This window comes from Bombus huntii, chromosome 4 (assembly GCF_024542735.1).
Source record: "Bombus huntii isolate Logan2020A chromosome 4, iyBomHunt1.1, whole genome shotgun sequence".
In the NCBI taxonomy this organism is placed as follows: Eukaryota; Metazoa; Arthropoda; class Insecta; order Hymenoptera; family Apidae; genus Bombus; species Bombus huntii.
Genome location: NC_066241.1, coordinates 8,094,697 through 8,119,080, shown reverse-complemented (window position 1 = coordinate 8,119,080; position 24,384 = coordinate 8,094,697). Strand labels below are relative to the sequence as shown.

General features: G+C 37.7%; 1 protein-coding gene across 2 annotated transcripts in view; it reads left to right on the top strand.

The window, feature by feature from the left end:
- LOC126865184 (TWiK family of potassium channels protein 7-like) overlaps nucleotides 1-24,384 on the top strand; it is a 364,862-nt gene that overhangs the window by 37,906 nt on the left and 302,572 nt on the right. For both annotated transcript variants that reach the window (XM_050617398.1, XM_050617395.1), the window contains exon 2: nucleotides 7,821-7,875. The gene's annotated coding sequence lies outside the window, so the exon portion shown is untranslated. The remainder of the gene's footprint in view (nucleotides 1-7,820; nucleotides 7,876-24,384) is intronic.

The window sequence follows — 24,384 nt, the reverse complement described above, 5'->3', positions numbered from 1 at the left end:
GCGAAATCGCATCAACAGAACGTGATTTGGCAAACAGAATAAACGATAATGCGATAACGCAGAATGGCTGGCGAGAGATTGTTATCCTCTCGCCCCTCTTTCTCTCTCTCTTTCATCTATCTACGTTTCGTACGTTTGATACGTTAAGATATCGTACACGAGTTTGAATAATGAAATGAAATATGAAAATTTCCCCGTACAATTTATTTCACCTCTAAAACATCTTCTGGTCAGTGCATTTAATGTAAATGGTGTAGCGTTTCTTGAATACGGCAGGGTGTACATACTAACAGTAAGCAGAGGGAGAACGCAGCTCCGATTTGGCATTTCGATCCCCTTGATCCTGGTCGATCCTTCATTCAGATACACAGCTCTGATACGGCCGGATATCCTGTGCGCGTTATGGACAGGCTGATCCTGACACACGATGCGCATTACGCAGGGGAACTGTTCCCATGCTTTGTACAACCGACGATGGCTATTCACCGCGATCTCTTACGCGTTCTCAATGAAACTGATTACGGTAGTAGCCCGATAGGATCAGAAAATTGCAGCCGCGTCTTTATATAACGCAGTTACAAAATCGCTTAAAGACTCTATGTACAGTGGCTTACGAAAGTAGTCGTATATTTGTCAACACCTTTTTTGAACCTATTATATGTTTTACATTATGCGTTTCGAGATTTCATTAGCAGTGAAACGATGTCCAATTATCGTGATTATGTTGGTAAACTTTTAAATAATTTTGAAAATGTATGCACAAGTTACAAGATAGTATATATTTTCTAGAGATCATAAAAGAGCTCAAACAAGCAACCGTCCACGATATTAATAAGTCTCATATATTCAATGAGATCGTATATTAACATTTGTAATTCTTACCGTCCACTAATTTTTTTTATCAAATATAAGCTTGCGATTAATATCTCGCTACGACTATAAATATTTTCAGATTGGATTCAAATTTTGTCAATATGGATACAAATCGTGTCTGATTATGATACTAATGAAATTTCAATATGTTTTATGTAACATGCACAGTATGTATGGTTAGATACACGAGAAAATTTTTTATAGTAAGCTTGTAATAAATATCTTACAATTTCTATGTACGCTTTCAGATTCGTTTCAAATTTGACCAACTATTACAATTACCTGTAACAACGTTATACTAGCAATGAAATTTTCAAATATTTTGTATAACACGTTCGTAAAAGATTCCTATTAGCGTTCAGATACTTTCACGAGCCACTGTAAATGCCGTTGAACCGTAAAACGTATCAATGATGTTGCCGATTTACTTAGGCTGTGTAATTTGAAAATGGATTTAAACATCGATGCAGCAATTTGATTGCCAAGTTTGCGATATAGTTAGATACATGCATCGATTTGAATTACTTCCTACCGCTTTGGCGATATTAATGTGGTAGCGTTAATGTCATCGTATGCGGTGATACTTGCGCGTAACGTTATTAATACGGTAATCTTATTATTGCAGTGATGTGATTAATGCTGCATTAGTGAAATCCGATTAAGATTTATTAGGTGCGACATCAAATGTGAGTATTACTGTGAAATATTCGACTGGTCTGTATCTATTCCATCATAAATGCCATTTGTTACACGTCTTGTTCTTCTTTCTTCTATTTTATAATTCTAATTACGATACTTCAAATTTACAAGAATTTGATCGTGCTTCGACTTATCATCGAATATCGGACATTTTAATAAAGCGAAGTATTTGTTTGAAATGTATCATTTAAAATACATAAAATGTAACGAGTTATTATCGATGGCATATCACTTACCATTTTTGCAGCAAAAAATTGATAGTTTCCCGTATTATCTCGCTTATCATAAATAATTTTGTAGAAAATACATGATGGATGACAACAGTGAGATAAGCAGCTTTCACACTCTGACAGAGCCTCTCCAAGATGTGTTATAGATAATAAACTAAGTAAGTAGCTTTGTCGTTCCGCCAGTGTTCGTTATTCTGCTGGTGACACATTAGGATAGTAATCTCCACTGTGAGCTATAATCTTCAATTAGTTTAAGTGGATCAGGCTTCTTATCTTCGTGGACGTGTAAAATCTTCGATTTTACATTAATTTAAACGTTTCAAGATTTTTAGATCTTAACTTTCAAAGATAGTCGCTTGAGAATTTATTTGATATTAGTTACTCGTTTGATGGATTATCTGGAAAAGTGCAAGTACTCCGAGCAGCGTTCTTTAATAGTATTCGTTTTTCTTTTACACACTATTGCGTGTAATCGATTGTATTCATCTATCCGTTATATTCGAAGAGATCGAAGATATTCGTTCGTTTCGATGCGATGTCTCGATAGTCGAATCATATCGTCTCCTCAAATTTCCTCGCTGTTATTCGCCATGGACGTGTTAGCCGAAAATTTAAAACGCCTCCATCCTTAAAAATCATCTCACGAAGTGGTAGAAAGAAAAAGTGGCATAAACAACGCTTTATTCATAGTTTCGATCATCGGTATTTTCGTTGTTTCAGCCAGCACATTTGGGGAATATTTTTTATTGCTTTTACGCTATTCCATGTTTCACCTGAAATCATTTTTACGAGAAATTGCTTCCCATCGATAACCTTTATGCTTCAAGATTTCCCGGAACAAGTCGTAAAGGTACATGCATCGAACAACTAAGAGTTTCAGTTTGGCACGTTTCTGTTTTCGCAACGACTGGTTTTTTTCGACCATTCTCATATTAAATACCCAAGTTGGGATGAAATTACTCCCCGGCCTATCGTAAAATGGCCTTTATTGCTCGTTTACTGTTGGTTAGTCTTGGAAACACGATACTCCGTAGTCTCAGCACGACACCGGAAAGCTTAGCATCGTCTTTGCCATTCCCTTAGGCTCCACCTTTTTCCCACTTTTATGAAACAATATGTAACTTTGTATAATGCTACGCTAGCTTTCGTCGTCTTATTTATGGGTCAAGGATTTATCCTGGCTTCCAGATGAAGGAGAGCAGGCTGAATCGAAAAAGAAGTGAGAATTTATGCGAGGATGTTGTTATCTTTGATTCTTCTCTCTCTCTCTTTCACTTCCTTTCTCCTTGTCTCTCTCTTTTCTATTGAAATTTATTATGTAATTTTAAATACGATAATGGACGTAGCAGCAGTCAGTCACTAAATAACGAGTGCTTTAACTATTAATAAGAGAGATAACTGTTGAGGTTATTCGATGTGTAAACAGAGAAAATTCGTGGATAAATTGTAAGGCAGAAAATATATTTAAATAGAAGTGTAATTATAAGTAAGAATACAATTTGAGCTGGTCCAGATCCGCACGCTAGCTGTGTTGCCCAATAACTGAAAAACCCCGAAGCCAACGTCACCTGTCTACTGTTTATAGTCTGACTTCGTCGCAGTCTTTTGTCTACGCGCTGTCGATGGCTTCAGTGCTTGAGAAAACTAAAAAAAACCAGATGTAGAGTTTTCTTAGAAGTGGTAACCACTTCAACAATAACACTCAATCATAATTTTTCTGTAGCCGTAGTGCCGTCTCAATTCCGGACTTCGAATGAATCAGATTCCTGTTACTTTCTTTTGGCCAAAAATTCGACAACTTAATACGCGTCAGAACATTGCCAAAGCGTTTAGCTACAACAAGTTAAAGTTCTTTAGTAGCAGTCGAGTTTCTTCCTCCGCGATTATTAATCCTTATTAATTCTTTCGTGGTATCGCGTATAAATCATTAACGTGCAATTCTGCTGGGAAATAGATCTTTACAGATCCAGATAAAGAAGCAGCAATGTTTCACTACGATTTTCACAGTAAGCATAAATTTATCTTCAGAAAATAAAGCATTACGAAACCTTTTCTCGTTTCGTGTGCCTTCGACTTTGATCATCCGAGACTTTGAAGCATTGGCTTCGTAACATACAGATAGCATTCTTCGAATCCAGATAAAATGAGTAATAAGTGGCAGGAAGGTGAGTCTATTTTGTTAGTCGGGCAAGTTGGACGCGTCAAAGAGACCCAAGGTGAACCTCAAAGTACTTTATCGAATGGTAAGAAAGTGGCGATATAGGAGAAGGAACGCAAAGGGTCATCGATGGGTTGCGAAGAGTGCCGATATGAAGAAAGGATGTAGATAAGGAAAGGAGGATGAGAGAAAACGAATTTTATAGGAGAAAGAATCGCACATTAGTTCCACGACATTGGCTTTCAGATAGCTCCTTTGCTACGTGCAGTTGCCTTGAAATTAAATATCCTTAGTCATGTACAGTGTTCGAAATATTACATTTTTCTTTACGAACGTGTCACAGAGAAGTTAAGGATATATCAAGTCGAGTAATAAGTTCGTTCATCTGACGCTCACGTATATCGAAGAATGTTATAAAAATTGTTTAACGAATACAAAAGTACAGGTATTTGGATTTTCTAACGATGGATGTACAGTGGCTACAAAAAGTATTGGCAGATCATCGTATTTATTGTAGCATTCCGCAGTATATTGGTAACTGGTGGTACAAGCGGAAAGGGGGTGATTCTACGCGAAAAAAAAAGTTGAAAATATAGAATAAAAATTTTTCGTTTGAGGCTTTGTTTTCGAGAAGATCAACTCGTACGTATATTATCGTATTATTATAGATTTAGTATCATTTAGAAAGTACACTCATATGACTACAAAAACTTGATGCCTAGTATGAAAATGAAATATAGAAATTGATAAAAAACTCTTCGTTGGAAAATAAGTGTGCGTGTCTCGATAGCTCTGTAGCCGCTGAGGTGGGATAAATAAACTATTCCTTGATAGTTAGATTTTATGTGAAAGTAAGGTAAGATAAAGAGACGAGCTGTTTTAAAAAAACTGCGAATAAATTTATTGTTCAACCTGATACTTCGTAGAGTTGATAAATTTCAACGTTACACCCCTCAGTTTCTAATTTCTATCATTTTGTATGACACTTTATTCGATATCGAAGAGAGATCGAGCCTGATAAATTACACTCGCAATTTACTATTATTATCAGTCACGTTCGTAATTCTTAATTTGTGGAAACCGAAGTTGGACGTTATCGTTCTTTCGAAGAACATCTTTGTCTTTCGATCGTTGGAAACAGTCGTAAGCGCGTTTCTTGTCGCGATACCGACGTTACCGTAAGTGTACTCGAACAGACGGATATAAAGTCGAAACAATTGCTTTTTACGATGAGTACGTTCCTGGAATATCGGCAGCGAACGAGCTTGTTGCCCCCATAATGTTTCGGTATCTGTTTCAGCTTCATTATCCATTCGTTTCTAAAGCGGCCGAGTACTTTCCCACTCTCTGTTTACCGAATGTTCTCCACCTATTTATGACATCACGTGCTTGTGATTAATTTAACGGCACAGTTTCGACGACGTTTCGCGAATGCCAAACACCCGAGTACCGTAAGATCGCCTTATTGTTTTTTCCGGTTGGTGATACCATTAAGTTCGCGATAGGTGAAGATGGACGAACCGGGGAAAACATTTAACGAGTATCATCAACTCGAGTATCGGTACTTGTGATGATAGAGCCGGATAACAAAACGAAGATTAATTTAATGGAGAAGACGAGTATAATAGACGAATTTTTTTGACGTATTAGATGGAATTTATAAGCGCACGGTGTTACGATAGAGACTTCGCGTTAGATTTCAACTTATCAAGTTCCCTATGTAATATTTCGCAACATGATACACGTGTAATATACGATCGGAATTATATGACATTTGATAAATAATTATTATAAATTACTTATATTTTATCGCATATTTTGTCAAAAGATATTTAAAAATAAACCGCTATTATATTTTGTAGTGTCAATAATAATACTTTGTTACGAAAGAATAAAACAATATTCACACTGGAAAATTAACGCTCTGGTAGCGCCATTCTTTCTCATGGGGTAATTAACGAGTGTGAAAGCCCCGTTAAAAAACTTCATCGGAGAACTTTCCACCGCTTGTTTCCTCGGATCGTTCCTTTTCCTTTTGTAACTTTTTGCTCCCCGTTGTTGCTAATGAATTCAGCCGAAAACCCCCTCCGCGTTAGCGATAACATCCGAGCGTCCGTCTTACGGTTTTCGGCGAAATCGTTTTCATTTAACAGCGCGAATATCTACAGTGTGAATCGTAGTACAGAGGAAGAAAAGGGGGAGATTATTTTAATCCTGGTTATAAAACGTATAAAAGGGGAAGGATCGAATTCGAATGGCTTAAAAGGCGACTTTATAGGTGGGAACCACGGTAAGCAAACTAAAGGAAAGATAAGCAGTTAATCCATTACCGGTTAATTGAAGTGAATGTGAAGTATCTCCAGTTCGCCTCCGCCGGTTCGTCGCAGAATCCGCGAAGGTAGCAGGCCCAGGGAGCCAGAGTTAATTTATAAAACAAAGAGTAACTATAATTATTATCGCAGTGCCGGACGAGAAAGGGCTGAGGTGAAATTGTGGCCAGAGGTGGGGCACGATGGTAAAATGGTAGGAGGTCGTGGTGCTCTCTGCCAATTAAAACTTACGAACTCGAGCCAGTTTCTAGCTATCTCCCTTCCTCGTCGTTTTCACCCCTCCGTGTTCTCTCTCCCCGTCGCTTCTCTTTCTCGTTTTCTAATCGGTTTTCGAGACTTGCGCCAGGATCTAGCGCCCGGCCTATCGATGTCTCGTTATAGTAGTTTAACTTTAATTGCGCCCTTCCACCGTTCGATGCTGCCTCACAACCGGATGCTACTTCCAATGTACACTTCCGTCGCCCGGGGTACGGCAACGCTTTATGAGGGCTGATGTCGAACGTTAAGCTGATTGGAGTTTCCGCATAAAAATCTGACTGTCGAGTGAACCACGTTGCAGTTAGGATACTATGCAGCTTGTTTATTATCGAACTCTAATAACGAGTTTCAAGCTAAACTCCAACTAAAATGTTTGCCGAAGTTTTAATGGAACTCTCGTTTGATCGATGTGTTTGACAGAAATCGAGGATATACTTTCTTCTGTTGAATCTCGGTTCATCTAACTTTCGGATTCCATGTACAGTAGAGCCTTGTCCGAACGGAATGTTTCCTGCTAACAGATGCTTTCTCGCTATCGTTATAAATAATAATTTCTTGTTTAATCGATACGGTGAAAGAACCGGTTTAATGGAGGATGAACTGTTTACATCGCGGTCACCGAACGTTGAAATAGTGGACGTTGCAGCGTCCATCGAAGCGTAACATTGTAATGCATACTAGCAGTCATACAAGCTACGTCCGTCAAATTTGACGTTCGTTGTAGCGGCGATAACAAACGACAAACGTTCGACGTTTGTCAACCTATCTGCACGGACCTTGTTGCATTTTACCTATTTTTACGGATTTAGCCGCGCGAACGGTAAATTCATATTCGTTCTCAGGAAACTTTGATGCTACATGGCGCGCTATTTTTTTGAGCTATATAGACGATACATCATAGTACAATTTTATTCGCAATGAATGCTACTTTTTCAATGATAGTTTATCACATAGTAGTTTATCTTTGGCAGATTAATTGAAACATATTTCGTGGATAAATGCAGGCGAAACTGATGGACCGTCACGAGTTATCCAACGTTATTTCGCAAATGTTCAAAATTTATTGGAAACAAGTTTGGTGAATTTTCAAGTTCATAAAGTTAGAAGAGATTCAAAATTCTAAGTTCTAAGAAGTTCGAACAGCTTCGAAGATTAAAACTGCGCAGTTCAGAAAGTTCGCCAAAGTTGAAAACCCATTTGATTACACGAGCTAATCAAAAATGATCTTTACGTAGCGATTTCTATCTAATCCCTTCGTGTTTTGTGTTACAGAACATACTGACAAGTAGAATGAGACTCCAAGCTGCGATTATTCTTAACGAAAGACGTAAGTATTAAACCCATACGTAGATCTCAACAACGTGTTTTCGAAGTAGTGTTTAGCCTCGATAAAATATTAAAATATAACAGATATAACGTAAGTTTAATTTCATTTATCGACATATAATTGCATAATTAAGGATTGTTAATGATTAGGATAAGATTTCTTTTAAACGAATGCAGTAAATATCATCTTGTAGAGTAGTGGAAAATAATCGGAAGAAAGTTTAACCAAGAAAGTGCAGACAAGCTATTTTACCTTGCTTACCAAGTTTACGAGAGATGTAGAATAAGCTATCTCCCATAATCCTTCCTTCATTAGTTGGGATCTCTTGATGATTTAAACTTTGCATATTAGAACGACGCCTTAATAATCTCAATTCCTTGTACCATGTTAATGTGCAAATTTTTCTTTTATAAACTATTACTTCGAAAGGCACGATCCAGCGTAGAATATATACAACAATAGGATATATGTATGGTATATATTCGAAAATCGATTTAAACGAGTTATAATATGTTGTTTTACGTAATTATGTTGCTCACGAAAAAGCCAACCATTTCAGTTCGATTTTACTGTAGTTTTCAAATTAAAAATGTGTTTTGCCAAAAATAAGCAAGTGTGGGAACACTTTTGAACGATACTGTATATTCGCTACCATATGCGATAGAAGGTTGGTTGCACTCTCATCTTATAACTAAAAACCCGCCAAAGTGCAATTACTGTAACTGTATTCTGTCCGCAGATTATCCTCTTAATTGTAGTAGCGTTTCCCGATGTAGAATTAAATTCGATGTTTCAAATGAGATTCAGACGCGTATAAATCATAAAAATCAACGTGAACATTTTCTTCATTTTCTCAAAGATATTCATCTGTATCACCAGTTACGATATTGTAACATACCGACTTGGTTCTAACTTACACTATATCCCGTTAATCTAACTTCAGATTAGTCGTACTGTATCGTACTCCAATTGTACCATATAGACGCTATAACTTATGTTTGTAACTTGCCTTGTTCCATTTTACACTTCGTTGTTTTCTATATTCCGGTTATGTATTTTGTCAATCGCAGTTGCTAATAATCACGAAGATACCACCTTAATTAAAATAAATAATAATAATAAAGTTGGTGGATACAGGCAAATGAACGTATAAGGTTTCCATTTTCCCTTTTCCTCGGATCGATTTCAATCGCGTGGCTGTTGGTGATTCCAATACGGTGGAACATCGAGCGTAAATCAAAGACACATCCGGGCCCGATTATATTCGACAGAGGCTCCCTCGATTTCTTCCGACAGCGACGGTTCTGTCCTCGTTCTAGTTTTGTCCCGGGGATCCATCGTCGGCAGGAAGCAATTCGTAGTTTTCCAATCAGAGAACGAGACAGCCGCGCTCATTTTCCAGGGAGTACGCGAGTTGCATTATATCTGGAAACCGGAAGCGGTCGATCAGAGAAGACCGCGGTAGAACTCCCAAGCTGAAGAGAAACCCCGCACGTTTCTCGTTCCCGTTTTCTTTTCCCGCGGGAACGCTATCCGTGATATTATCTCTATTGTTCCTTTAATCGAGAAAATCAAGCTTTTTTTCGGCCGGTCGGTATTTCTACGTCAAGCGGTGAATTGGCTCTTTCGTCGATTAATAGTCCTGTACGTTACGAAGGTATGCGTAACTGATTGTTGGCAAGCGGCTTAAGCACGGGTACGGTGATTATTCGATGATTTCTTACGCGTTTATGCGAAATTTAGAGATGCAAAAACAAGATACGAAGAATGCGTACAGCGGCTCAAAAATGTATCGACGCTCCTATTTTCTAACGAAACGCTTTCTCGCGAGGCTCTACGTTTCGTTTTCATGATATCAAATGTTTGCATTCGTATAAGACGTACTACACTAAATAATATGAAATTTAATATAGCTGAATCCTATTCGTTAGTATAATATCATGCTATGATAAGTACAGTGGTGTGACAATACTTTTCGTAGCCAGCGTATAACGTGTAACGATACACGAAATATGCAAAGCAGAGCAGCGGTTATAATTTTTAACGATTAAAACGAGTTTCTGTTTAAGTTCCACTTCTTTGGTTGCGTTCATGAAACTATCAATTTACATAAATGTTGGCAAGCGATTACAACTTTATATTTGTTTGTAAATGTTAGATATCTTTTTAGTTTTGTTTCTTGCTACAGCAACCATGCTTTATCGACTTTACGCTACAAAAACAATAAGTTAAGCATTTCGTTATATCGTTGCTAATACTTGAGAAAATTCGCTCGGAACTTAGAAAGATCCGCAGGTAAGAAGAGCTTGGTTTTGCCGTGAATGCACGTGATCTGTACTAAAGTTGTGCAAGTTGTATAAATATCAGATATAGTTGTGTGTACACTGTGTTCGATGGTTAAATCGACAAACTTTGCCAGAATATTCGAGAAATCGTTGGAAACGAAAGACGTTTTACAAACGATGGATCGGTTCAGCTCTGTTAACGAAATATGGATCGATATGCCGATACTTTGCAGTTATCGGGTTAAGAGATTATATTCTCGTTCTGATTGAAACGAGCTGTTCTTGTTTGCAGTGTTTGTGTTCTATAGCGATAAGAGTAAAATATTGACTTAGCTAATGATGTCCTTATGCAAGGCAGCGGTGCTAACATCGTCACTTACTCCACTCGTCCTTTAAGTACTCGCGATGTCGCACCGAGGAGAGTGTGCCGCGCAGTTTGGTATAAGTTCGTCGAGTTTTCCATTCCAGATATACAGCTGTTGCAACTGAAATGAAATTTCAGAGTCTCTCTATATTTGCTTTATAATTTATTTGTATCAAACTAGTTCGATCCTGGACTTTAAACTTTCACCGTGGTTAGATGGCGTATTTCTGATTTTTCCAACTTCGATCGTGTTTTTGCTGGTACGTTGCATTTTATTGTGATGTTTTTCGGAACTGTCTTGAAAAGGTAGACTGGAACGTTAACGAAACGGTGGGAATGGAACGCAACATATTAACAAAAATACGATGTAAAGTATAATTCTTAGTATAATTCTCCTTTATAATTTTTCCATATGCACTTTGAACAAAATAGGCTCAAGATTATGTTTTCACACGGTCGTGCCAACATTTGATACCGATATTTCTTTTCCATTGTTCAGCAGCGGAAGACGAGAGAATCTTCGCTGTCCTTTTTTGTCGATCGTTCGTTATAGCGATTCAGTCAGCGGAATCGGTTTCCAACTCATTTCAACCGATAAAAAATTCCGAGTGAAAAATCGTAGCCGCCTAAAAAGCTGAGGTATTTGCATTTTGATTTTTTTATGCCGCGCCTGCAATTTCACGCTCGTGTTTCGGAATAGACTATTCTGTTGTCATATTGCACGTTCAAAAGGTACCAACAATATGCCAATCGTTTCGTATTTCCTTTGAATGATACCGCGTATTCTGTCGCCTTTTTTTTCAAATTTCGTTCCTATGTATTTTAGGGAAATTAGAAGATGGGCACTTCACAGTCTGTAGGAATATTACGATACTTCATGATGCGATAATAAATTGGAGAAAGAGACATTTTCTCTTTCCAATCGTTGCACCCTTGCATATCATGTCACCACGATAATAGTTATTAATATTAATAACAAATGAAGTTGAAAATCCCATTGAACGTAACATTATTTTATCATCTGATGAAACGAAATCTCTGAGAGACAGTTGTTTTGCTTACAGGATATCACGTATCTGGTCGTATAATAAAACAAAAAGATCTTTTCAGGTCAACTTTTTTTCAAAAAAACGGAGGTCCGAATAAAAAAATGGTATTCAACGGTATCAATTTGTTCTTTTCACCCAGAATCAACCCTTTTCAGGGATGCACTTGTTACACGATACCCTTTGCGTATCACTGGGATACCTTGTATTATAAAAGCAAAAACTCCAATTTCTTGTTAAAGTTCTAGAGTATCGTATAAATTCTAAACGGCGTTAATAACTTTAAATAAAGCATAGCACGAGCTATTAATTTTGTCATTTCATTAGTAATTCCTATTTCAGTAGAATGATATATTTTCTCTGTTTCCATTGTGACAGAAAACGTGAAAAATATTGTCTCTAAATATTCTTGAAAAGAAGTATATATATACAGGGTGGTTGGTAACTGGTGGTACAAGCGGAAAGGGGGTGATTCTACGCGAAAAAAGAAGTCGAAAATATAGAATAAAAATTTTTCGTTCGAGGCTTTGATTTCGAGAAAATCGACTTTGAATTTTCGCTCGGTACGCGTGCACTTTATCACGTCTCGTTATAACGGATCGTTGTCTCGATGGAAAAATTAAAAAAAAATTTTTTATTCTATATTTTCGACTTCTTTTTTTCGCGTAGAATCACCCCCTTTCCGCTTATATCACCAGTTACCAACCACCCTGTATAATATATGAAATATATAAAATATATATAAAATCACCAGCAACTATGCCATCAATCGATTTAATTATTTTCATTGAAATAATTCCAATGCCGATTACTCGATCGGTGAAAGTATTTCTTCGGCGAAAATCGAGGCCCGATAGATTTATCGCGCGTCGCTTTAAATCCTGGATCGCAAATCCCTCTTCGAACGACAATTGATCGAGCCCAGTTTCATCTGCGATAAAACTTTTAGCAATAAAGTTTGCGTCGGTAAGAGGTAGTCCATGAAGCAGGCGATACGAAAGAGTGAAGCGGCTAAAATGAAATTCTATACGTATGTACACGTGGAGGATGGGGCTGTGGTGATAAACGCGTTAGACAGAAGCAATTGGAATCCAAAGTGTTCCATCTGAGTTCTCCTACCGAACGACCATAACCTCGTTTCCGGAGATAATGTGTGGCTTGCCTTCGACTATTCTCGAAATTGTCGTGTATCGTGTTCTGATCCTGGCCCGCAGTGCCTCGAATAACCATTGTCGGCGATCCGCACTGTTCGCGAAATTTCCTAATACGTGGATCGTGTGGCCCTTTCATCGGTTACGCTCTACAAACGAGTTTTGCTAATAATGGAAAAGTCCAGTCTAGAGGAAATATCGGCGATATATTTTTATTTTTCGACAACGTTATTGGAGCAGCTTGTGGAACATAATAGAACGGTTTTCTGACGGAATCTACTGCCGTCTCTGTGAAGTGAAAAATGAGATAAATAAGACGTTTAAGTTGCTTGAAAAAATTACGAGCATTCGAACACTCCTGGGAACTTTTTACGTATATACTGTACGTACAAAACATTTGGAAATCCATTAGCTTTGCGACGGGACACGGATATCGTAATTGTATTGACAAAATTTGAAACGAATCTGACAATGTATATAAAAGTCTCAGGAAATTTTCTGAAAGCATACATTTCGCAAAAATTACCGAAACATTAAAACAGTTAATTATTCGATATATTAGTGAGCCACGATATTTAGCGAGGATATCATCAACGCTGATCGTATGTTTCAAACTATTATTTATTAATGCTGTATACTAATTTTTCAATAAGTACGCGTTTGCGATAAATCGTCTCGTTACTTTTCTATACATTTCCGAATTAGTTTCAAATCTTATTGTTATAATTACGATAGCCGTGTCTCATTACAGTGTTAACAAATTTTTCAAAGAGTTTCGTACGACACGCGTAACGTGTTTATAAAAATTTTCCGTGCTAACTGTTCGAATACTTTCGTGTGCTACTGTATACCTTCCGAGTGCTTCGTAAAACCTTCTGAAAAATATTTATTTATAAGGCAGCAATCGCTTTTAATTCAATTGGAAAAGTTTGCTTCCTTTTATAAAATCTTTCTTAGTAATGTATACGAGTTCGAGCCACATTTGAGTCAAGAGAAACGAAAGGTAGATTGGAGCTACTAAAGGTAGTTGAAGTACTTTCGTCGATTACGAAAATTCCCGGTACAGGTTGCACGAATCGTCGTAGATGTATAGTTTGTCTGAAAGTTCCGAATACCGGGCGGGATTAACGAAGAACTTACACGAAAGGTTAATAATTTCACAATAGGGTTCGGCATTCCTCGCCTTGTCCCATAGTTTTGCCTCGTTACCATGCAAACTAATCCGAGCTATCATACCGTTTAGCCTCGTTAGTTGTAGCTCGACGAAAAAAGCATCGTTTACCTTGGAAAATCGGTCGCTTAGTTTTTTTACGACGCGTACGATAAACTTCATTACTATCCGAAAAGTTGCTGCGACACGTTGCAAATTTCTATGAGTTCGTTTTTAGAAAATACCGATTCGGGAAATTCCTGCTATTGATTATTTCCTTTTCGCGAAAAAGAAGTATTTACAGATACCTAAAAGATTTTCTCAGATTTCATAACTCTCTTAGATGCGCTGAAACTACTTGGAACTTTTCTAAAATCTTCTCAGATTTTCCGATAGGATTCTTGGACGTTCGAGACTACCCTTAAGGGTCTATCAATGTTCCATATTTTGCGTGTATTGAACGAATTCTTGAATCTCTGCGAAACTAAATCTCGCTTATTCAGCCTTTCATTTTCTGCCACTCAGTTATTCAAGACTCTGTTATTTTTTAATTAAAGATGTAGTTGATTCGCAGGCATTTCATCTTTTGCGTCGAACGAGACTCAGAAATTGCGTTTCTAATTAGCGATACATACGTAAGTTCTCGTGCCGACATTACGGCGTAATGCGTTCAACATTGAGAGGCATTCCTCCATTGCTATTCATACGTCTTTCGACGTCTGCTTAGAAATTAATAAGCATAGCTTCGACTTATTCGAGCGAGACTAAGCAACGGGATAACATGCTGTTGCTACGACCGTGTGGCAAATATTTCCCTTCATACGTAATTTCTCCTAAAGATGCTTAGTCCGAGGAAATATGCGTATAAATCAAACCTTGACAAATTAAATGATCAGGTAATGAAGATAATACAGGTATCACCGAAGTTCCTTTAAATATATGGCTTGTTTACAGAAAGATATAGGAGTGAAATACAACGATTGATGAAGGAAAATTTTTAATCGATATTGCTATGAATCTTATTATCTTTTGTACTAAAAATTCTTTTATCATATTGGTAACAATCATCTATTTTGTAGCCTACGTTATATTTACTCATTGCTCTTATCAAATACGAATTCATTTCGTAAAATTGCCTGGTCTTTTTATGCTTCTCATATAATTTCGTAAATGTTCTTTTTCCCGCTACCATACACAAGGTACTATAGTTCGTTTAGACTTTGTCGATAGCTACTTGCACTACCTATCTACTTATTTCTGTCGCCGTCCGTGGATACGATATAACCGAAATGGAGGAGTTTGTAACGCCGTAAATAATAAAAGTACCATTGGCTGTGGTGATCGTTTGTTATTATGAGTATTTCGACACGTTTTGTAGGCATTCGACTTGGAGCTCCGTTCGAGAATTTATATATCCTGGGTTGGCCGTTTCGCGGACGTAGCTCGATTGTGGCAACATAAGTTACCAGCGGAGAAACTTGGCCAATAAATAATTCTTTGGTAAGGTGTCCGCTACTCGAGCGGAGACGGAGCGGAATACGCGAGGGGTGGCTAGCTGGTTGGCTAGCGAAACGATACGATGGCGAGGGCGTATCGAGAATAAAAAGAGCGGCGGAGGGGAGAGAAATAAGGAAATAAGAAATTCGACGGGAGCGTGGCAACAACAAGGGCAACAACAATAAATAGGACGATGGATTTCGTACGCGATGCCGCGAGTTTCCACGCCGCTTTTATATAAATAACCCGGAGACGAAGGTTCAATGTTGCTCGTAAAACTGAATTATGTTCTCCTTTTCCCTGCCTTTTCCATTTCCTTCGTATTTTCCTCCTGTTACTCAGACTCATCCGTGATTGTTACCCGCTGGGTTTGTGATTATTCTGTGTGTGGCCGAGTAGATGCGAATTACGTGTCTCTTTCTTTACGAGAGTGATTTATAGTATCTTAGAAAATGCTGGTTTCTAAGTAAATGCTGAATCGAACTTTTTACGATATGGAATGTAAATATGTATGATATATATCGTTCAATCGATCGATCAATATCAATGATATCGATAATAAATTTAATAAACGATACGCTTATTCGTAACACTTATTGGGAAATTAGGATAGATTTTGTACCTCGATCAGTATCTTACGCTACAAGATGCATGTAATGCAAATGGAATAACACATTCAGCGATAACATAATCAGACAGTAAAATCAGCGAAGAGCATCCAGTTTGTATTAAATATCAGGAGGTGTCCCAATACTCTGTACTTGAACATCTGACTTGGAAACTCGAAGGTCTCGTATTCCCCTTGTTAGCCCAATTAGTCGTTGTACAAAGCCCCGTGAATAAAATGTTTTCGCTTGAGAGATCAACGAAGTATGCACATCGCTGCCTTCGGTGCTTCTATGGGTGAAAAGTCTGCCTTTCAAAGCGGCTTTAAGTGAACATTGATAGACATCCATTCATGGACACTGTTTCACGATAGCGTATTTTACTCCTATATTGTGTAGCAAGTTTTCGATAAATTTCAGCTTTCGATATACCTTCGAGGTACAAAATATGAATCACACGAAAGCTGTTCTTCCTCCAATAATGGTGCAGCCATTTTGATGTTTCTATACGCAATTCCGATATATAATACGTACTCGATAATCGTAATTGAATATGCGCCTCCTTGATGATGTAATGGCTGAACGAGAAAGTATATAAATTGAAGCGAGAGGGTGTTAACGAGATACGTCTTCTTTTAAGATTTCGTTCTTGAACCTTGTCACCGAAATAGACGATCCATTATTCATTGGAAACTCGGATTTTTACGGCATAGTTTGTGGAATATTTGGCTAAAAGAATTTGGATCGGTGCATAAGATCGACTAGGACGAGATAGAAAAAGTAGAATATTCGGGTTGGCGTGACGAAGCCGTTTCGCATAGACGCGTAGACGAGTTTCGCATCGACTGACACCAGCCCGGAGTAATAGATTCCTTTCTCATTCTGTGCTCGTTACGGCATCACGATATCGTTCCTCTTCTTCCGCTTTTCCACAGCGAGATGAGCCGTGCTGTACATCGGTTGGAGTGCAGAATCACCATCGTAAAAACTAGTCGTTCCCTTCAATGCGCATTTGTCAGCTGAAGATGCAGGCAGCATTGTCGAGTTTGCAACGCTCTATTGTTTGCGTACCCTTGTTTCAGAATGAGAAGCTTCATAGAGCGTAGAGACGTTGGCGAACATTACATTTCTGATACTGTAATCTCGTTTCGCGAGCAACTCTCGCGAAACAGCTTCGCGTTCGAGAGGCAAATTATACAATAATCGATGGTTTATTATTTAATAACGTTCAAAGAGAAAACAGAACGTTAGCAAACGACTATTTAGCCGTGTAGAAAACGGCAACTCGAAACGCTCGAGTTTGTTGAAAATCACGATATTGTTACAAACGACGACCAACGATGCGTTAACGCGCATCGTTTCCGTTTTATTTTCGCTTTCAGTGCGTTTGAAGCACAGCACCGGGGCAATATCAGCTAAATTAATCATGTTATAAATTAGGCTGCACAATTTCCTTGTGTAAATGCGTTTCAAAGTAATTTCTTATTCAGCGTGTAGAATTACGAGAATAACGAAGTCTGAATGTAGTTTTGGAACGAAGCGTTCTAATTGCGCGAGAATAATCGGAATACTTTGTTTCAGTCATTTTAATTTCTGCTTTGCATAAAGGAATATTTCGCAGAAAGTATGATACGAATGTAACATCGAACGAATAACGGATGTAAATTTGTAATTAATTAAATATAACAATTTGAAACTTCAAACAGAGGCTTAGCCGCATAAGTTGCGACTTAGAGAAGTCTGGCGTTGTAATAAACTCTACGAGCAAATTTCCACACGATCGCGAGAACTTCATCGCGCTATTTACAAGTTTGACGAAGGTCCGCGCGAACTGTCCGCAGATTTTAGCTCGGCGCTGATACAACCGAGAATAAAAGCGAGGAAACGGCATCCAGCTGGATTAAGCCGTCGAATTAAAAGGAACGACGTGGCAAGTTCGCGAGGAATTATCTAAACCTCTAATCTGTATTTCGACGAACTTGCCAGTGAAATCGTTGCTAGCGTTCATCAGTCTAGTGTAGGACAAACATTTCGAGGTAAAGATGTACAAGAAAGGGAAGGAAAGCTCGTAACAGGAGATTTCCATTTAGAGAGATTTTCACGAAACCTCTGGGGCTGATATCAAACTGTAAGGGCTCACGCGAAATAACACGGTTGGAAAGCGTTTCTTTCCAAATCTAGAATCGTTGTCCGGACAGATTGCGTGAACCTCATCGCCTTTGTGTTAGAGAAATTTCCTACATCGTCCGTCTGTGTAAACAGTTTAGATAGAGGAAATATTTCGGTTCCCAATTTGTTAGCTTTAATAGAAGACAATTGCGAATAGGCATCAGGTTTCGTCTTACGACGATGTTGCTTTACTCTTGTAATTTCTATAAAAATGGAACGTTGGATACTCGAATATTTGTGCAAGAAAAAGGTATAAAAGAATAAAAATAATGGCCGGCAGTGCATTTTATAGCGTCGATGATAATCACCGTTCAAGATATTTAGAAATGTCAAGCGTGTCGATTAAATACGACCGTATCACAGATTACTAAATCTTCGATAATGCGTCACGTAACAACCTAGTGGACTATCTCGTGTGATTAATTCGCCATAATTCGCGTATAAACCGCGTATTAAACGAGACTACGGATGTGTAAGCGAGTACGTGGCACAACGTGCACACCTTAAAATCTATGAACCCATAAATTTATCTTGTAGGGCAAAAAATACGTAGCCCTTGATTCCAAGGCATTATGTCGTAAACGGTTCTATCGCAAAATCTTCAAATCGTAAATGTAAGAGTGTAGGCGGTATTCATAAAAGCGGAGTTCGCTGCTTACGGAAATTGTAGCGCTGTTCGGATACGTGTCCCTCGAACAGGTTGAACGTTGGCCAGGGGTGAGTTTCAAAGGGCGGTTCGAGTCCATTTATTATCCCCATTATCATGCCAGTGAACTCTGTCTCTCTATTCCCGGGGGAATAAGCTATGCGTCTATAGATATAGTATCGCGTTAGCCCTTTTCTCTCGACAATGCTGCCGTTCGTAGCTTGTTTCGTTGTCGAAGTATAATCAACAGTGTCGATACTCTGGCACCATGTTCGATCAAGTTTTGCCAACCGATTCCTGGTACACTCTATTCTCCGTAGTTCGATGACACGAGAGCTTTCTCGCTATTTAATGCCTTCTGAACGATGGTAATTTGCTTGGCAATCGCTAAAATTTACAATGGGATTGTATTAACCGTAATTAAAGGACTTATTGTTTCCATAAATGCCGATATAAATGCTGTGTAATTTATTCGTTATTTCGTTTTCTTTATTAGGAATTGTAGTTTTATTTTCTTTATATGTATTTCTTTCTTCTTTCGATTTCATATGTAATTATTAGATGACGGATTTTTACGAATTTATGGAAAATTTAGAGACGTCAAGATTTATATAACGCATCCGATACATCGAAGTATATGAAGTATTCAAAGTAATATAACACTCGTTACATTTTTTATTAATTTCCATCACGAAAATACGAATTTACATAAAAATCTGCGGTCTAATGTTTATCTTTTAATAAATAGAACGAATGACGCGACTTACTCCTTTCGACTTATTTATGTAACGTCTGGTTAATTTCCCGAGTTTTCCATAAAAACCTGTACAGCCACGGAACCATTTCGTTTTATTACTTCCGAGAGAACGAGCTTATGAGTTTATGTGAAATCATAAATTGGACGGACAAAGCTTCCCTCCGGTAAAGTATTGACGAGTTACCGTGTATTGTGTGTCTAAATAAATTCTTGAACGATAGAATTGTTTGATAAATAAATGAATATTTCTCGTACACGAATACCAGTTGCATACGTACTATCGATAAAGATCTATAGGTTTATTCAATTTATAAATCGTTGGTTCGTCTATTGTTAAGGAACTCGATCTGATAATACAACATACTATGAAAATTCCTTCAACGAGCGTAGATTCAGCCTTTGATGTTTAAGAAATGTAATTCTCTCTCTCTCTCTCTTTCTCTCTCTCTGGGCAAATCCAATTAACATAACGCATTCTTTTCTTGGAATCAAGACAGCTCCACAGACAAGCGCTTTAATATCGCATTTCGCGCGTCTCTGACACAATCCGAAAGTCCCGTATGAACAGCTAATATATACAACAGTGCGTGAAGTTCGTCTATCGACTAATTTACTATCATATCATAGAACATGTGGAAACGTCGCGCGAATCAAATTTGATTGTACACCTGTTGTGAACCACCACGTACTCTGGTAATACCGAGCATAGTAGGAAATGGGATATCACTCGCTGAAAACGTCTTGTGTATCGAAAGATTCAGTCGAGGAGAAAAATAAATAGAGAGGCAACTGCAATTAGGTATTAATGAAGTTTAATCGAACTAGCACCAGTGTTATGTGCTTAAATTTGATTTACTCTATTTCCTTACTTTAGTAATAATAATTGAATATATTATATTTATAATTTAATTTATAATTATAATATTCATATTTAGAATTTATATAATTTATATTTGTATTTTCGTGCAAACAAGTCATACTTAACGAAACTTCATTGATATCTGGTTTCTGTATATGTACCTCTAATAGATCTTTCTTGAAACATTGACATGATTTTCATATTAACGTAATTCTTATGCGCCAGGAATCACAGCGAACTAGTTTAAGAAGTATGTTCCCGTATATTCGAGTAAAAGAATAGATTTTCGCAAGGAACGTTCTTCTTTGGGAAATGTCCAGTGGTAATTCTCATCGAGCGTATTTCTATGGCATTTTCTCTAGCAAAGTGAAAGCTCGAATAAATTTTTCACCCGGGGCATAAATATTTCTTATTCAATTCGATTCACTGGTTTAATACCGTCGCGCCAAGTCTTCCAAAGTGAATTACAGTTAACATTTCCCTATCGATCCGCCGAGTGTAATAAATCCCCCTTTTTTGTACTGTCTGCAAAGGGATGCATCCCGAAAGCGATGGAAGATAAAATATCCGCGGAAGTTTCTGTCTCATTACCGATAAAAGGAGACACGAATGGCGGCACATTTGCGAAGGTACTGGCCTGGAGGAAGCTCCGGTGAATAAAATAAAGGGAGCAATAGGGCCGTGGTGATTGGCTCGTTGAAACAGCGGTATGGGTGAAACCGTTCGATGGAAATTGCCGGTAGCAGCGTAACGCCAAGCTAAATTAATAATTTTCCCTGGCTCCAGTACCCAACATTTCGATAATATAGAAAATTTATAACGTCGCGTAAACCACGCTTTTTCGCCGTACAGCCCTTTCTTCGCTACTTCCATTGCGCTTTTACGAGGCTAGCCAGCTATCGACCACGTGAAAACTTCGTGTTCACCATTTACGCCTATCTTTACGACTTTCTTCCGTCCGATCACGATAGCCGTCATCATGATCTTCAGTAAAACTACATGTTCAAAAATTAAAGAATTTCTTCCTTGTTAGGGACACTGTAATCAGTGGAAGACAGGTTCGAGTATAATACTACGTAGATAGTAGGTTTGCAGTACTTCTCCAACTCTATCGTCAGTTCAATTTATTGATTAATTTATTGAATATATGTACAACTTGAATAGTTTATAAACGACAATAAATACATTTACGAAATTAGAAGGTTCATTTCGGGGAAATATTTCGCGTTCTATTTATTACAGTGTTAGGAGAAATTTAGAAGTTTTATGACGAACGATAAAAAAATGTGCTTCGGAGGTCAATGAAAATTTGTATTTAAATAGTTTCGCTTCTTCTTCGTGGAAGATATCTTCTTAAATTTTCAAGATAAGCTCGATAATTAGTCTCAGTAAACTACTCATTATGATCAATTTAGGCGAATGAAATCGACGTGCTAGTACAGATTGCGCCAAATGAGACCGTTTAAGGTTAAGCAGCATCATTAAAAGAAGTCAATAATCGCGAGACTTTTTGCACGTCCGTGTCGTGCAATCTAGCGTTAACCTTTTAACGACACAAATTTTCTTCGCGTTTCTCCATGGCCGTGTTATTTTTCTGTTATCGAACAAATATACCGCGAACATATCACTGTTATTTCGTTAAACGTCGCAACAGGGTGAGCAAATTTCCTATCGTCGGTAATCTATTACAACCTGCTTGTCAGAAAAAAACATGCCTGTGGTACATGCGAAGTTGCACTTGCTTTGTTTCGGATAACAGCGACGAAACCGCAGAAAATATACATCATGGAATAAAAAGTATTTTCATGTATGAAGCGGTAAATTTAAGGTAAGTCTTCGAATAAAAGAGTTTCAATAAATATACAACCGTAGTTATACATATATCTCGTAACTTTTTTTTTCGTTTTTTCGTTTTTAATTCGTTTTTGTATTTTTTATTACATCGAATAGCAAGTTTTATTACATAAAATCTATCTATTCATTTATCTCGCTTCTTTAAAAATATACATACATGTATTTATCCTTCATCGAAAAATTCAAATACGTATATTTTTACATTGTTTAAACAATGTTTATAAACTTACTTATTACCTTAGGAAGAACAAACTTATTACCTTAAAAAACTTTAATTCAAACATACGTATTAATATGTCTTGTTCTTAAGTAGTAAGACCATACAGTAGTAAGACTGTACGATTAGCTCAGGCAATGTTCAATCGGACGTCAGTTCTAGTTTCTACTATTAAATGATTCGAGTCACTGTAATATAACGACACGAGCATAAATATAAGGTGACCTATTTTTAATATGTTATACAAAAACTATCTGCCATTAGTATATCAGTTTTTTCATTACGCTGATGGAACCCGCTTATGTTATTCTTATTCGTCATAAAACTTCCACCTCCACGTGTTCCGCGTACCAAATATTTCTCTATTTTACACATCCCATAATGTTCATCCTGACTGGTTGTTTTCTGAACGGTTGTTGCCATTACTCGTTGTTCCTGTCCTCTCCTTTACGGTTCATCTCTCCGGTTTTGCCACACGTTCGCCAGTTCTTCAGCTCGCTGTGCACGTGGCGCTGAAATTTATCCCCTAGTAAAGTGACTCTATGCGAACAGCTAGCTGACATTAAGTATTATGAAGGGCCCGTGATGCATGCGTGCATCAGCTATATCTAACGTGAAACAATAAATTGTGCAATTTAATCGTGGCGCGAAGGAATTCCGATTACGCGGCTTCATTACTTTACGAAGGAAAAAGGCGAGGAATATACCCTTGGCTCCGTTGCTCTCGTCGTACCTTATCTTATTCATCTGTTTATTACTCGATCCTGCAAATTTACCATTACTCTCGCGAAGCCAGTCCGGTAAAATCACCGTGAATGCAATTTTGTTGAAACATCGTTCGAGAAGTTAAACAAAGTCCGGTTTTAAATTTCTAATTTACGTTACTTGAATGGATCATTTGAAGAATCTCCTTGTGCTTGTAAGGTTAAGATCTCCGAGGAAAGAAACTGAATTTCTTCTTACTTCGGTGTCCATCTTGAACGATTCTTCGTGAAGAAACTTTAATCTGCGTTTCTGTTGGTTTACCGTTCGTTTTTATCGCTTTGATAAATTCTCACGTTTAATACTTGGTAGAAAAGCTCGTATGAGTTACGATTAATTTACGCCTCATCTCAACATCCTGTGTTTATGTTGCAAAAGTTTGTTTACTCGATATTATATCCTGAGTCAAGAAAAGATGTTAATAAACATAGTTAGGAACTGCTGATTAGGAGATTAGAGAGCGTCGGGATGAGGAAGGTAGATTCTTGTCAGGCCTCGGGCGATATGCTTGCACGCATTCCCCTATTATTTAATTCAAGCACAACGAGTTTAACAAAGTTCAATATTTCTAATAAGGAACATTTTTCTTCAAAGCACCCTGTCACTTGCAGATGTCGCGAATCGTAATAATTTCATTCTATCGATATATTGATAGTAAAATCTAATCGAGAACGAGGCTTTGAAAAATCCGAGAAACAAAGCCTCGGACAAATCAAACTTATCCGATATGTCTGATTTACTTTTCATCGACAGTGTCATTTCCGTCATGTCGTCATCTTTGTCTTTACGTTTCCAGCGTAGTCGATATTTCATCGTTCCACATCTAGAAAAATGTAGACAGAAAAATTTAAATAGAAGAAATCAAATAAACGAGTTTATTTAAAATTTCAGGCACTCGTATACAAGTTGAACACAACTGCGACAATCCCTTTGTAAAAATACACTTGCGTGACTCTTGGTGTTCAAAGTTTGCGAAAGCGCGAAGATCCGTTTTGTCGACATAATCGACAGACTTGTGACGCAACTTTTCTCATAAACGATCACCTTCAGCCGACCACGGAGCGGATAGTTGAAAAGGTATTGAAAAGGCGCGAAGTTCATATACACGTGCAAGGATCCACGTTGGCATTGGCCACCACGTCGGCAG